This window comes from Bombyx mori, chromosome 15 (genome assembly GCF_030269925.1).
Source record: "Bombyx mori chromosome 15, ASM3026992v2".
Lineage (NCBI taxonomy): Eukaryota > Metazoa > Arthropoda > Insecta > Lepidoptera > Bombycidae > Bombyx > Bombyx mori.
In genome coordinates, this window is record NC_085121.1 from 16,981,264 (window position 1) to 16,995,777 (window position 14,514).

Here is a 14,514-nt window from a genome sequence, read left to right on the forward strand (position 1 = left end):
AGTACAACTTACGAACGTTTTATTATTTGCTTTAACGATAGGATTAATCGGCAAATTGAATTTAGCGCCATCTATGCAGACGAATCGGAACCAAATGAAGAATCGCTACGTGACCTCATCATTACGTACATGGAAATTAGGTTCATGCTCGAAATTTGAAAATTCTCAGTTGACGCGCGTCCGCGCTCCGGTGTGGAAGTGTAGTATCGTGCTACGTTGACGTACGATTTTCGCCGTGTTTTTTAGATGTTAATCTTCGAAGTTAACCCTTTTAATGCTATTGTCGAGAATACTAATAGAAGTGGCGTTTTAAAAAAGTGATTTTAAGATACTAAAAGTGGTGTTTTGAAGTAGTTAACATTAGAATAAAGACTTTAGTGATATTATAGTGTTTGGATGGGCTATCATGGTGTTGGAGAGGTAATGTAGAGAAATAATATTTCTAATTAACAGATGTTAAATATTCTCTGTTGCTGAAAGGAGATTAAATATATACGAGTGATTTAGTATTCTAGAACGTATTTTAGGTTAATTGATTGAATTGTCAGTGGCTTGGTGAATAAAATTCAATAAATTTCATAAGTTCAATTATTTACATGAGATAGGTAAATTATGCAGATAGAGCATATAGAGCATGCAGTTTTAGCAATATCACCTAAGGTTAATATTGAAAAAACTTCGATAGTGACATAAAAACTTCAGATATTTTACGAATACGTGCTCATAGAATATTTGATTAAACTTTATAGTAGTTTTCCTTTTACTATTATGCATTGGAATTGAAAGACAGTAAAAAATCCTTAGTATGGTATTTTACATGAATTGTAAAATCGAAGATGGTTATTGGAGACTAAAATATAATAAATTAGAGAAGATATTTTTTTCTTATGTGATCTTTTTTAATACCTGCATAATTTCGCCTCTATGCAATTATCGAGTTCCTAAGGTACAAAAGACAACTTCATGTGCAAAGCTATGAAATTAGCCTTGAGGTGTGTTGAAATAATTTTAAATTTGGTGCCTTATAACTCAATGTGAATATGAGATGATATATAATCTATGGCACTACTCCTCTCTCTACTCCGCATTGTATTTTCATCTATATTAAATATTAAATAAATACAAAGTATAACTGTGTATAACTTAGTGTTATTTATTTAATCTAACAAGGTGTTTTGGCTACTTGGATTTGCCTAAAAAAATACGATTTTTTAAATTTTCATAATACATATTATTTCATAATGATTGTATCAAGATTTATATCGCGATTTTCGAAAACTTTTGCATAACCATTTTTACGATCGTTGTTTTGCACGTAAAGAGCTTTAAGTATTGAAAAGCTACCTTTGTGTTATAGGTAGTGAGTTTATATCTGGTGCAAGACAGCTTGCCACGTTTTTTGTTTTCTTGAAAGTGATCGTTTAAGCGATATACGGGTGTTTTTTTTATTTATTGCTTAGATGGGTGGACGAACTCACAGCCCACCTGGTGTTAAATGCTTATCGGAGTCCATAGCCATAAATGCGCCACCCACCTTGAGATATTAGTTCTAAGTTCTCAGTATAGTTACAACGGCTGCCCCACCCATCAAACCGAAACGCATTAGTGCTTCACGCCAGAAATAGGCTGGGTGGTGGTACCTACCCGTGCGGACTCACAAGAGGTCCTACCAGCAGTAAACGCTATTCACCAGTAAAGTTTATTTATATTAACACCAGTAAAGTTTATTCAACAGACAATTTTCAAATCACCATTAATAAATAATATGTGTAAAATTAAGGCACGTTCTGATTCGAATTTCCAATATCTTAATTGTAAGATACGAATGAGACTAGCAAGCGACCAGTAAGATCCCACAAGAATACATTATTTAGTTCTTAAAGTTTGAAATTCATGTTTTTTTTTTTAAATGCCTTTATTACTTTGGCATTTATATCTGTTTCTTTCGACATTGTTACCGAATTCAAGAATTCTGATTAACTTAAAATTTGCACACGTCTCAAGGACCAATGCCAACACAATAATTTTATATCTTCGCTGTGATATTCTGATCAATATCAATGGGATAAAAAAGATGAAAATAATTGCTAGTTCGGTTTACTATTTAAGGGGGTTTATTTAGTTTTTTAAGCTGTAAATATTATTTATATTAAGACGCTTTCATAAGCTTCAGTTGTATCAAATGTAATGGGACTTTTTTATTTATTGCTTAGATGGGTGGATGAGCTCACGGCCAACCTGGTGTTAAGTGGTTATCGAAGCCCATAGACATCTACAGCGTAAATACCGTCACCCACCTTGAGACATGAGATGTTAGGTCTCGCTTTTAACAGTACAACGGCTGCCCCAGACTTCAAACCGAAACGCATTATAGGAAGATATAGGCAGGGTACCTACCCGTGCAGACTCACAAGAGGTTCTACCACCAGTAATTACGCAAATTATAATTTTGCGGCTTTGATTTTTATTACACGATGTTATTCATTCACCGTGGAAATCAATCTTGAACATTTGTTAAGTACGTGATACATTTCAAGGTAATTTCCAGTAAATTTACTACGTCCGATTAATATAAAAGCTTGCACACGTGCGGAATATCGATCGGACCATCAGTAATCTTTCAATCATAAAAAAAAAAATCGATCACAATACAAGAATTGATTATTATTTTTTTTGTATTACTGACAAACAAGCTTAGAGTACATCTGGTTTCAGCGTAGCAACGGAGGTCCAAAAATATAGAACGGTATCATTGGTGCCAAGAATGAGATTGAGGTTGTTATTTACAAGATATCGCACCATAAATACTGATTTATCGATTTAATTAGATAATTGCAGCAATTTCAATATGAAGTCCTCGCAGTTTAAATAATGAGACGCCTGATTTACTTTTATTCAATACTAGCTGACCCGGCAGACTTCGTAGTGCCTCAATCGATAATGTATAAAATAAACTTAAAACAAACAAAATGAATCCGTCCGACGGGGGACACATCAAAGGAAAAACAAAATTGTTATTTTTATTATATCCGAACATTTTCATATTTATTTAACCTTTTAAACCTTCTTTGGCCCTCCACAAATAATTCAAGACCAAAATTAGCTAAATCGGTTGAACCGTTCTCGAGTTTTAGCGAGACTAACGAACAGCAATTCATTTTTATATATATAGATTACTACTATGCTATTGTTCAAATCATGTAGGCAAGTACCATTTTTTTAAAGGAAATATGTATTTAGCACGTGTTCACGAATGACTTCGGCTGCGACGAAATAGCATCAATCAAATCAAATTCGTAAAAATTCGCTGAGAAGCATTCATTCGTTTTGCTTTTAAGATTTTCTTATGTATGGAAGTGGGTGGTGGCATTCACGCTGTTAACAACCCACGTGTCACGTGGGCTGTTTGTTGGTCTTTTGTTTTCTTTCTTCGAAAAGTCTCTGATAACATAGTCGAGTAATATTTATCTTCAAAGACAAGTATGATTCGAAGATTTTCAATGCCTACTCAATTATTTCAAAAGGTGCTCTGTAAAAATATTAACACTTTTATGTCCAGTGTCTACACGGATTGAACATATAGTCTTACATAACATTAGTCTTAGGATTGGATTACCACAAAGGATTACAGATAAAGAAATAGTTAAATAGTATAATAGTTAAATAACTTTTTTTTGCTCCTGTACGCAGACGAGCATACGGCCCACCTGATGGTGAGTGGTTACCGTCGCTCACGGGCATCAGCAATGTCAGAGGCAGAGCCGAGCGCTAGCTACCGTTTAATACTCTCCACAAGCCTGGTTTGAAGAAATGATCCGAAATATTTAACTAAATCTTCCTTGATTTCTTCATCCTCTGGCTCTAGATCATTCGGTTTTAATAAAGTCTCGGAGCCTACAGAAACAATATGAATGCCGCCATCTACTTGGAAATATCAGGTTGAATTTTTAATGTACTTTAAACGCGGTCTCGCTCTTGTGGTGCCTATAAGAGGGCTTTTAACGCGTCTTATAACCGCTAATTTTAAGCTCTTTCTTGGCGAATACAGAGAGTCGAGAAGAAAGCCAGATACTCTTTGATAATGTCGGGCTGTTAATCAGAAGATATGTGATTCTGATTAAGTCTTCTGTTAGGGTTAATTGGTGAGATAACTAAAACAGTATAATTCTTACCTTATTTATTTTACCCAACTCTCTTCTTAGTTTTGACTATGAGTAGGGATCATAGATAAAGTTTGAAGAACATATGGTCTAAACCACTGTTGTACCTATTGTTTCTATTAAAAATTAGCTATTATTGTTTGAAAAGCCAGTGTTTCTCCATTAAGAACTTCATGTGGGTTGAAAATGTCTCAAGAGGCTGACACTGTCATGAACATTGTAGTGCTTACTGGCCCCAGCCCCTATGATCGGATGTGCTCTAAATTCGTTTTCTTGTGCCTATTATCAGTACATCGGTTTTAAGGTCGCGTTTTTTTTTATTGCTTATTTGGGTGGACGAGCTCATAGCCCACCCACCCACCTTGAGAAGATATAACTTCTAAGGTCTCAAGTTTAGTTACAACGGCTGCCCCACCCTTCAAACCGAAACGCATTACTGCTTCACGACAGAAATAGGCAGGATGGTGGTACCCACCCGCGCGGACTCACAAGAGGTCGTACAACCAGTAATTTTTTATTTTAATTCTCTTTTTTTTTGCGATGGCGAAGACTACCCTAGACGTTCTTGCTAGTTGATAAAAAAGGTCGTTCCTATACTAAGTTTGTATACTAATTCTTATTTATCGTGTCTGTTGCGTAATTTTGGCAAACGTTCCCTTTTACGGAGCAAAAAACAGTTCGATTTAATGAAATTTTACATTCCAACATTAAAGTTGATTTACGTTGGATCGGAACAGCTCGCAAACGTTTTGGATAGTAAATTTCCAACGCTTTTCGACAATGCACTTTGCAATAACGATCGCTGAGGAGCTACGTACGTCCATTGGTTATTCTCTTTTCGTTTCAAACTCGGCTACAGCATTTCGCTGCCAAGAGTTTTTTTTTTTTTATGTTGTTGGTAGAACACGATTCAGCACGCGCCACTTTTGCTCTTAAAACGCTTCGTGATTTTGCGAAGCGGGTAATTGACAATGCATTAAGTTTTAAAATGTTTTGCGAGGAATATTTATACGGTGGCATGCGCGATAAGTGCCTTGTGAACGTGAGACTGTAGGATTCGGAATGCGAGTTGATTTTTTATAGTCTATGAAAACTTATATCTTTAAATGAAATTACTTTAAAAGCATTGGAATTGTCCAACAGATGCAATGAAGCTGTAGAGCTACTTTTTTATGAAGGCTGGGGCAGCCATTGTAACTATAGTTGAACATTAGATCTCATATCTCGAAGTGGGTGGCGCATTCACGTTGTAGATGTCTATGGGCTCCAGTAACCACTAAAACTCAGGTGGGATGTGAGCCCGTCCACCCATCTAAGCAAAAAAATAATTTTTTCTTAATTTTTTTTTAACCGCTGATGGGCGTCAATATAAGAAGTGGAAGATGAGTGGGGAGGATTATTAGTGGTAGTAACTAATAAGGGATCAGTAGTACCTACGTAGACTTACGATGTACAACACTATTAGGGGGATGCTAAAAAAGCGGTTTCACTGTCTACGCTTAGAACATGCTTATGTTTCATTTGATTGATCTTCATCAATCAAGAATCACCAAATGCCTTCCATTTGGTGATTATTTACAAAAAAAAATGACGTCACTTGATTTTATGTATTCTTATAATATTACGCGATATTTATCAACAACATGGTAAAGTGACAGAAATTTAAATCTAAAAAAAAATCTAAAAATCTTTTTTCTTTTTTTTTTTTCGAAATGTATTAAAATAAACATTGAAACTTAATCTAACACAAAATGTTACCACATGTAACTTTCACGTTTACTACCTAGTTATGTTCTTGTACCACAGAGAAAGCGTTCTCGTCCCTTCTCAACCATTGCTAATTGTTGTTGCTAAGTATTGTTAAGTGATGTGTTTTAAATACTGGTGGTGGGACCTCATGTGAGTCCGCACGGGTAGGTACCACCACCCCGCCTATTTATGCCGTGAAGCAGTAATGCGTTTCGGCTTGAAGGGTGGGGCAGCCGTTGTAACTATACTGAGACCTTTGAACTTATATCCCAAGGTGGGTGGCGCATTTGCGTTGTAAATGTCTATGGGCTCCAGTAACCACTTAACATCAGGTGGGCTGTGAGCTCGTCTAGCCACCCAAAGTATTTCTCGTACTTCTTGTGGAATTCTCCATCTATAGGTATACTCCGATTCTTATTCAAATCATGTACTTTTTTTTTTTTTTTTATTTATTTTTTTATTGCTTAGCTGTGTGGACGAGCTCACAGCCCACCTGATGTTAAGTGGTTACTGGAGCCCATAGACATCTACAACGTAAATGCGCCACACACCTTGAGATATAGTTCTAAGGTCTCAGTATAGTCACAACGGCTGCCCCACCCTTCAAACCGAAACGCATTACTGCTTCACGGCAGAAATAGGCGGGGCGGTGGTACCTACCCGTGCGGACTCACAAGAGGTCCTACCACCAGTAATTACGCAAATTATAATTTTGCGGGTTTCATTTTTATTACACGATGTTATTCCTTCACCGTGGAAGTCAATCGTGAACATTTGTTGAGTACGTATTTCATTAGAAAAATTGGTACCCGCCTGCGGGATTCGAACACCGGTGCATCGCTTCAACACGACTGCACCGGACGTCTTATCCGTTAGGCCACGACGACTTCAAATCTTACTTCACAATCTTTTCCAAATAATAGGTCCTGAACCAAAAAACTATTAATTTGTAAGCAATATCGAGATAATTTCGATATAGACATTTCGCTGTCGGACTTCCTTACTAGTCGCGGCGGCGAACGTGAGTACCCGTGGCCTGCAAACGGTGCTGCGCGAATGGTCGCCTCGTCCACCGCTTTGCTGTTCGCACCGCCGATCCCTGTGGCCAGGCCGTAAGTGTCTCTCTCTACGATAACCCGTCAGATCTCTCCAGGCTAGTGTTCCAGAATATCTCCCTGAATCAGACCAGGCGGCGGGTCAGTACGCAATACACTATGCTGTAATAACTAAACTGATTTAATCACTGTACTATTCGCCGCGACTACCGCTCGACTCCGTGGCTTGCGCCGTCCTTACGGCCTGGCCACGGGGATCGGCGGTGCGAACAGCGAAGCGGTGGGCGAGGCGACCATTCGCGCAGCACCGTTTGCAGGCCACGGGTACTCACGTTCGCCGCCGCGACTAGTAAGGAAGTCCGACAGCGAAATGTCTATATCGAAATTATCTCGATATTGCTTACAAATTAATAGTTTTTTGGTTCAGGACCTATTATTTGGAAAAGATTGTGAAGTACATGATTTGAATAAGAATCGGAGTATACCTATAGATGGAGAATTCCACAAGAAGTACGAGAAATACTTTGGGTGGCTGACTTCCAAATAGCTGGTCTAGCTAGTATTTCAGCTATTTTATTTTTTTATTGCTTAGATGGGTGGACGAGCTCACAGCCCACCTTGTGTTAAGTGGTTACTGGAGCCCATAGACATCCACAACGTAAATGCGCCACCCACCTTGAGATATAAGTTCTAAGGTCTCAAGTATAGTTATAATGGCTGCCTCACCCTTCAAACCGAAACGCATTACTACTTCACGGCAGAAATAGGCAGGGTGGTAGTACCCACCCGTGTAGACTCACAAGATGTCCTACCACCAGTAATTACGCAAATTATTATTTTGAAGATTTCATTTTTATCACATGATGTTATTCCTTCACCGTGGAAATCAATCGTGAACGTTGAGTGTTGTTGAGTACGTATTTCATTACAAAAATTGGTACCCGCCTGATATTCGAACACCGGTGCATCGCTCAACACGATTGCACCGGACGTCCGTTAGGCCACGACGACTTTAAAAATATAAAATAAAAAATAAATAAAAAATAAAAAAATTTCGGCGTTAATTTTTCGCGGCGAAAACAACTAAACTCATTTAATCACTGCACTATTCGCCGCGACTACCGCTCGACTCCGTGGCTCGCGCCGTCCGTATTCATGCATTTGTTTTGCTCGCCCGCCGCATCGCGCGATTCGCTCGGTACATTTCGCCGGTCGCTTCGCCGGTCGCCGGTGCGCGTGGCTTGTTAGGTACATTTCTATGCGCTTGTTTTAGTCGCTAGACGCTTCGCCGTTCGCACCGCGCGAATATTCGCATCGGCGAATGTCCCGTGGCCAGGCTGTTATTCATGCATTTGTTTTGCTCGCCCGCCGCATCGTAAGTCGCCCGCGCGATTCGCTCGGTACATTTCGCCGGTTGCTTCGCCGGTCGCCGGTGCGCGTGGCTTGTTAGGTACATTTCTATGCGCTTATTTTAGTCGCTAGACGCTTCGCCGTTCGCACCGCGCGAATATTCGTATCGGCGAATGTCCCGTGGCCAGGCTGTTAGCCGACTCGACGACTTCATCGTATTCTGTACGGGAATTCCACTTACCTTCTTCGGTTTCTGTTTAATTAGTTAAGTATCGAAGCCCATATAAATAATAATGTGAATTCCACCACCCACCTTGAGACATGAGGTCTAGGTTTCAATTTAATAGTAATTCCGTTTCCTTTTTTTTGCTGGTAGGATTTTTCTTATTAATTCCTATTCTTTCATCGTGTAAAGCGTCCGCGAGCATGAGTACGTATTTCATTAAAGAAGTTCGTACCTCATAATCTTTAATAACCCTTGGCATCATAAACGCATCGTTCTGCACAAGTGCACCGACGCGTTTCGTCATTAGACACGCTCACTTCCGGCTTTGCAATGAGCTCCCCTCCACGATGTTTCACGAGCGCTATGACATGTCCTTCTTCAAACGAGACTCGTGGTGGCGGTTTTTTTTTATTTAACGGTAGGCAGCGGCTTAGCTCTGCCCCTGGAATTGATGAAGTCCATGGGCCACGGTGACATGTCCTTCTTCAAACGAGGCTAGTGGAGAGTACTTAACGGTAGGCAGCGGCTTAGCTCTGCCTCTGGAATTGTTGAAGTCCATGGGCGACAGTAACCACTCACCATCAGGTGGGTCGTATACTCGTCTGTCTACAAGGGCAAAAAAACCACTTAATAAATTTTAATAAGTTAATATCGGATTATACAATGTAACAATGTATCCAATCGTTTGGAATGATAATGCGCTCGAGAAGATAACGACTGAAAGTTATCTACTTATCTACTCGCCCTAAGTGCTAGACGCGAGCGCGAACATAAGACGTAACACAAACGACGAAGCATCAACAAAGTCTTTATCTACAACACATTAAATGTTACGGGTAGCAGTTAAAGTTACGGCTTACACAACAGTTTCGCGCCAACGTACCAATACTTGAAAGTTCATTGACATTTCGCATTTAAAGTTCAATAGATTTTGCTTGTTGTCGCTAAATGGAAAAACTCACGTAGTAACTTCTGTAGCGACTTCAATTTCTCAAGATGGGCGTCAGCATTAACTTTGTCATGCTCATGGAGAGCAATATCACGTAACACAAGATCGACACCTAATGTGACCTCATCAATCCACCGAGTGCAATTATTATAACTAGAGGTCCCGCAGTAGTCGAAATTCGACTATAATTAATTGGAATTGTATAATAAGTTTGTACACTATTATGATTGTATTTTATACTTCTATAATCACAAATTTCGGGCTACACTATAAAAAATATTAACAAAGACAAACAATATTTAATCTATTCTCAATTTGACCACAGACGTCAAGAACAAAAGTTTGACAATAAATAGTATGCATGCGTGTGTGCATCAAATACATGGTATGTAGTGTGTGTAATGTTTTCTTTATTGATTTAATGTATCTATTATGCATTATTTGAAAAAAAAATATTGCATTGTGCACTTCTTCTTTATATTCTCTATAAGTGTGGAAAATTTCATACTCTTCCGTCCGCCCAATTTTCGTAAAAAGGGACACAAAGTTTTTGCTTCACATATTATAATATATAGATAACCAAACATAAAGCAAAGAATTTGCGGAATTCTAAGAATTACTTTGCGGATATTTTTTGTAGAAATAGGCGCTATCGTTACAAGTAAATTTCCATCACCGATGTCCCCTCTGCCAGCTCTTGATTTAAACATCAGAAGCTATGCTTTATTAAGTACAGCATTGTCTATTGTGAACCCCGTACATTCAATTGAATCAACAACAAACAATAGTTTGCGTAAATGTGTATTGAGTTGTACTATAACTTCGTCTCTGTATTTCAAGTTTGACACGTGTCAAAAGTTGTTCGGTTTGAGATACAAATCGACAGAGTGTTTATCGTTGTTTGGATACTTACGTATTAACGCCACCGCAGCAAAAACTCATTCTTGTAGTAATAAAAATTGGGCCAAAAAGCAGCAAATAACAAGACAATAAGGACACTAAAGATCTCTTCTTGCGTGCACAAACAACAAGGCACAACATAGATAAAAAACTTTTTCACTGGTGGTAGGACCTCTTGTGAGCCCGCACGGGTAGGTACCACCGCCCCACCTATTTCTGCCGTGAAGCAGTAATGCGTTTCGGATTGAAGGGAGGGGCAGTGTCTACTCTAGTGCAATAAACATAACAAAACCTGATATCAGGGTGTTGGTAGTGGTAAAATAAGCAAATTAAGCATAATTGTTCACAATACGCTTCACTCGAAGGTTTCAATTTACCTTCAGAAACCCATTTGAAGAAGGCGTTTAATGGCGATCACACATCGGAAGACGCGGCTTATTAGCCACATACCCCCTGGTAAACGGAACCCAGGGAAGTATGTAGAATTTATTGGAGGTAGCGCGTATATGATTGGAACTGAATGAAAAGAGAAGAACTCAGTGGAATAACTGCACGAATAAGAAGGGCATAATATGATCGACCGTTACCTTGTACTTACTACTTTCTTGTCCTTATCTGCTGGAAAACAGTCTAGAATAACCGCTATACATATAAATACAGAGATAAGAAACTTTCATTACGTGTCTTAAGCTCAGTAGAGATCCACATTACGATTCTCCAAATAAAACAGGGTAAAACCTTCGTAATTTGTATTAAAAAAAATATTCTTAACCTAAAAGGGGAAAACACCCTCCACACACATGCAAGAGACTGTATTTCATTTTAAGATAAGTGATCTCTTCAGCTCGCGCCCCTTGACGTAACGAATTCCGTCTCTCGATTTCTGCCATTTTTTTTTTCGCGTTGCCGTAACAAGGCAACCTCTTCTGCATATCTCGGGGACGTCCTATAAAAACATAAATAATTCTGCATTTTTTTATGGCTGATGATACATTTTGAAATTAAGGGAGTTGGAATTTTATTTAAATAATTTCTTGTGGCCTTTGGAGATCTGTCTGATGTTTTTCGTAATTGAAAGGGGAAAAAAACTTTCAGAAAGAAGACGTCGTTGCGATTCCTTTGACGGTCATTCATGAGTTAAAAGTGGGTGGTGATATTCGCAATTGGATATCTGTGGTTTTAGATAACCACTTAATATTAGGTGAACACGTTCACTAAATTTAGGTATTAACCAAAGCAGGTCGAGAGGATTCTTTGGAAGCCAAAACGGGAAGGACACACAAACTACCACAGAGTTCACAGGCATTTTGAACATGAACATGTTAGCTTTCGTTGTTTTTTTTTTTGCAGCTGTAGGCAGACGAGCATGCGGACCACCTGATGGTGAGTGGTTACTGTCGCTCATGGACTTCAGCAATGCCAGGGGCAGAGCCAAGCCACTGCCTACCGCTTAATACTCTCCACAAGCTTCGTTTCAAGAAGGATATGTCATAGTGCCCGGGAAACTCCGTGGAGGGGAGCTCATTCCATAGCCGGATGGTACGTGGCAAAAAAACCTTTGGAAACGCACTGTGGATGACCGCAGTGACTCCAGTAGTTGTCGGGCATTTTTAAAATTCCTGTTCTCAGACACATTAGATTACATCCAACTAGTGTTGAAAGCTTACTGAAACTTATGGACATCACAATAAAATCAAAATCAAGTCTCAATTCCATTGGATACCGACTTTCCAACTTTTCGATTAGGAATGCATGGATGAATCTTGGTGATTGGCAGGACAATGGTATGTATCATTGGGTGCTTATAGTACAACCTACCAGTATTTTTTCAAACCGTATTTTTGATGAGGTCCTATGCAAAGCAAACTGCGAAAGCAGATCACAAAAGTCTGTATCCTTATTCTCCCGCTATAAGGAATGCTCTAAAACGAAACCTTTTAAAATAACTTAATAAAGAACAAATATTTTACAAGCTAAACCAACATGACCCTTCTCGTAATAAAATTTTAATTAATTCATCCGTTGACTTCTCCAAGATGACCGGCTCTGCAAAGACATAATCCTTTACGATCAGTGAGCTGCTGTTTTGTTGGTTGTCGTCTTTTAGATTATTTAATTTTTATAATTGAAAAAGATTTTTAACTTTATACTTATTATTATTGAAGTGAAACTTCTTTATCGACTGAGGGAGGAAAAAACGTATGTAACGTTTTTCGGTTACGCGCCATCTTAATTTCTTCCGTTACGCGCCATGTTTATTTTATTTCTATTTAGTTTGTTATCAACAGATTTCGCTGCACGTAAATTCTTGAATCGCGGTGACGAGATGTTACACATTTGATAGACGTTCTCGTATTCCTCTTGCTAAATCATACCTACCTGGCGTCGGGATACCGTCATCATGCAGGCGGTTCCTCTGGGGTGCGGCTGTTCCATTGCACTGCGGAGTGGTTGATCCTTGCGATTAATTTTTATTATATTAAGCACTCACACACAGAGCTAGAAATGTACAAGACATTTAAAACTGGAATATACGCGAGCAAACGATCCTTGTATTGCAAAATGTCCTTACCACTAATACTTAATATGAGATTTCAGGGAAAAGTAATCGACAAGGTATGTAGGAAAACATATGAGGTTGTCGCTACACGTGTGGGCTGGTTAGAAAAAAAAGCAGTAGTCCGTAAATGTGAGCTTTATTTACCCGTACTTACACATTAAATTAGCCGCGTAGACTGTCAGACGTGGAATATTAATTTATCAATAGAATCTCTTGAAGGCTTTTTATTTAGACAAATAATTTTGGACGATAATGCATTTTATAGCCAAAATACAGCTTTCTAGCAAGAAAAAAAGTGTGTATGTGTGCAAGTGACACACGGTAGAAGTGAAACTTATAAATAAGATATAGATATACTAACTATCCCACTACACAGGAGCATATATATGGACAATCTTTAGTAGACGATAGTGAGGATGCTACGAAGAATCGCACAAAGAGGAGACCGAGAACGTCTAATGTGTTCTATCTCATTCTCTCGCCGGCTGAATCCTATACATTTATGTGTTTGTGTCTCTATGGACTTATTTTTTCGTTTCATCGAGTTTGAAATCACAACGACTCTAAAGAAGTTTCACTTCAAAAATCAAATTGAAAATGAAGACTCAAAAAATCACATTGAATTAAACCGAAAGAGTTTACACGTGCGACCAAAGCACAGAGAGGTAAGAGAATGATCGTTTATTGCTTTGTCTATATAGCTTGTGACGACCTCTCGTATCTACAAATTCTGAAAAGCGTCATAATTCGTTTTCCCCTGTCAGTAAGCGAGTTACGGTTGCGCATGGACATTAATAATAACAATGATTCAGATAAGCCGCTGCCTTTGAGGGCTTTCAACAAACCTCATGGATCGCGCGATACAAAAGAGATAGAGCTGATATGCCTCCGTAGAATTAGGGTTTCCAAACGATCTCTGAGAACGGGATAATTGATATTCTGAACAAACCTCAGAACTCGAAATTTATTGAAACATACATTATTACTACAAACCACATAATTAATAACAAAATTTTCTTCTTTTTAATTTTTTTTTGTCTTATTAATTAACAGTGGCGTATTTTGAGCAGCATTTACCTATACAAGGCAATCCGTCCCTCCAAGGAACCGATGCTCGCATTAAGCCTTCAAAGACATGAGGTAACAAGGGGCAGCTAACTAATAACTCCTTCAAAACCTTAAATCTTCCACTGGGACTAAAAGGCGACCTCAATTAATCGTAAGACCAAGGTGGATTGTGACGTAATACGACACGAGATGTAAGGCGTGCTAGCATTAATTATTTAGGCGAAAGGGCCCTTTAATGTGACAGATGTGGGAAATGTATTTTGGAAGTAAATTCTGTTTTGGTACTGTATTATGTATACTTAATCTTTCGACGTGAAAGACATTTGAAATGATTTCATTACAAATAATCTATACATATAAATAAAATTGGAGTGTCTGTTTGTAATACTGAAACAGCCTCTTTTTACTACATGCATATGAATATATATACGGTATATACACCAAAATAACATTTTTTACATATTTTGTCTGTCTGTCTATCTGTCTGTTTGTTCCGG

At 38.5% G+C, this 14,514-nt stretch overlaps 1 protein-coding gene across 2 annotated transcripts in view; it reads left to right on the top strand.

Annotated features, from left to right (window-relative positions):
* The first annotated feature begins 167 nt into the window (after window positions 1–167).
* Window positions 168–14,514, top strand: part of LOC101739014 (neuroligin-4, Y-linked) — a 74,385-nt gene continuing 60,038 nt past the window's right edge. For both annotated transcript variants that reach the window (XM_012688917.4, XM_012688918.4), the window contains exon 1: window positions 168–420. The gene's annotated coding sequence lies outside the window, so the exon portion shown is untranslated. The remainder of the gene's footprint in view (window positions 421–14,514) is intronic.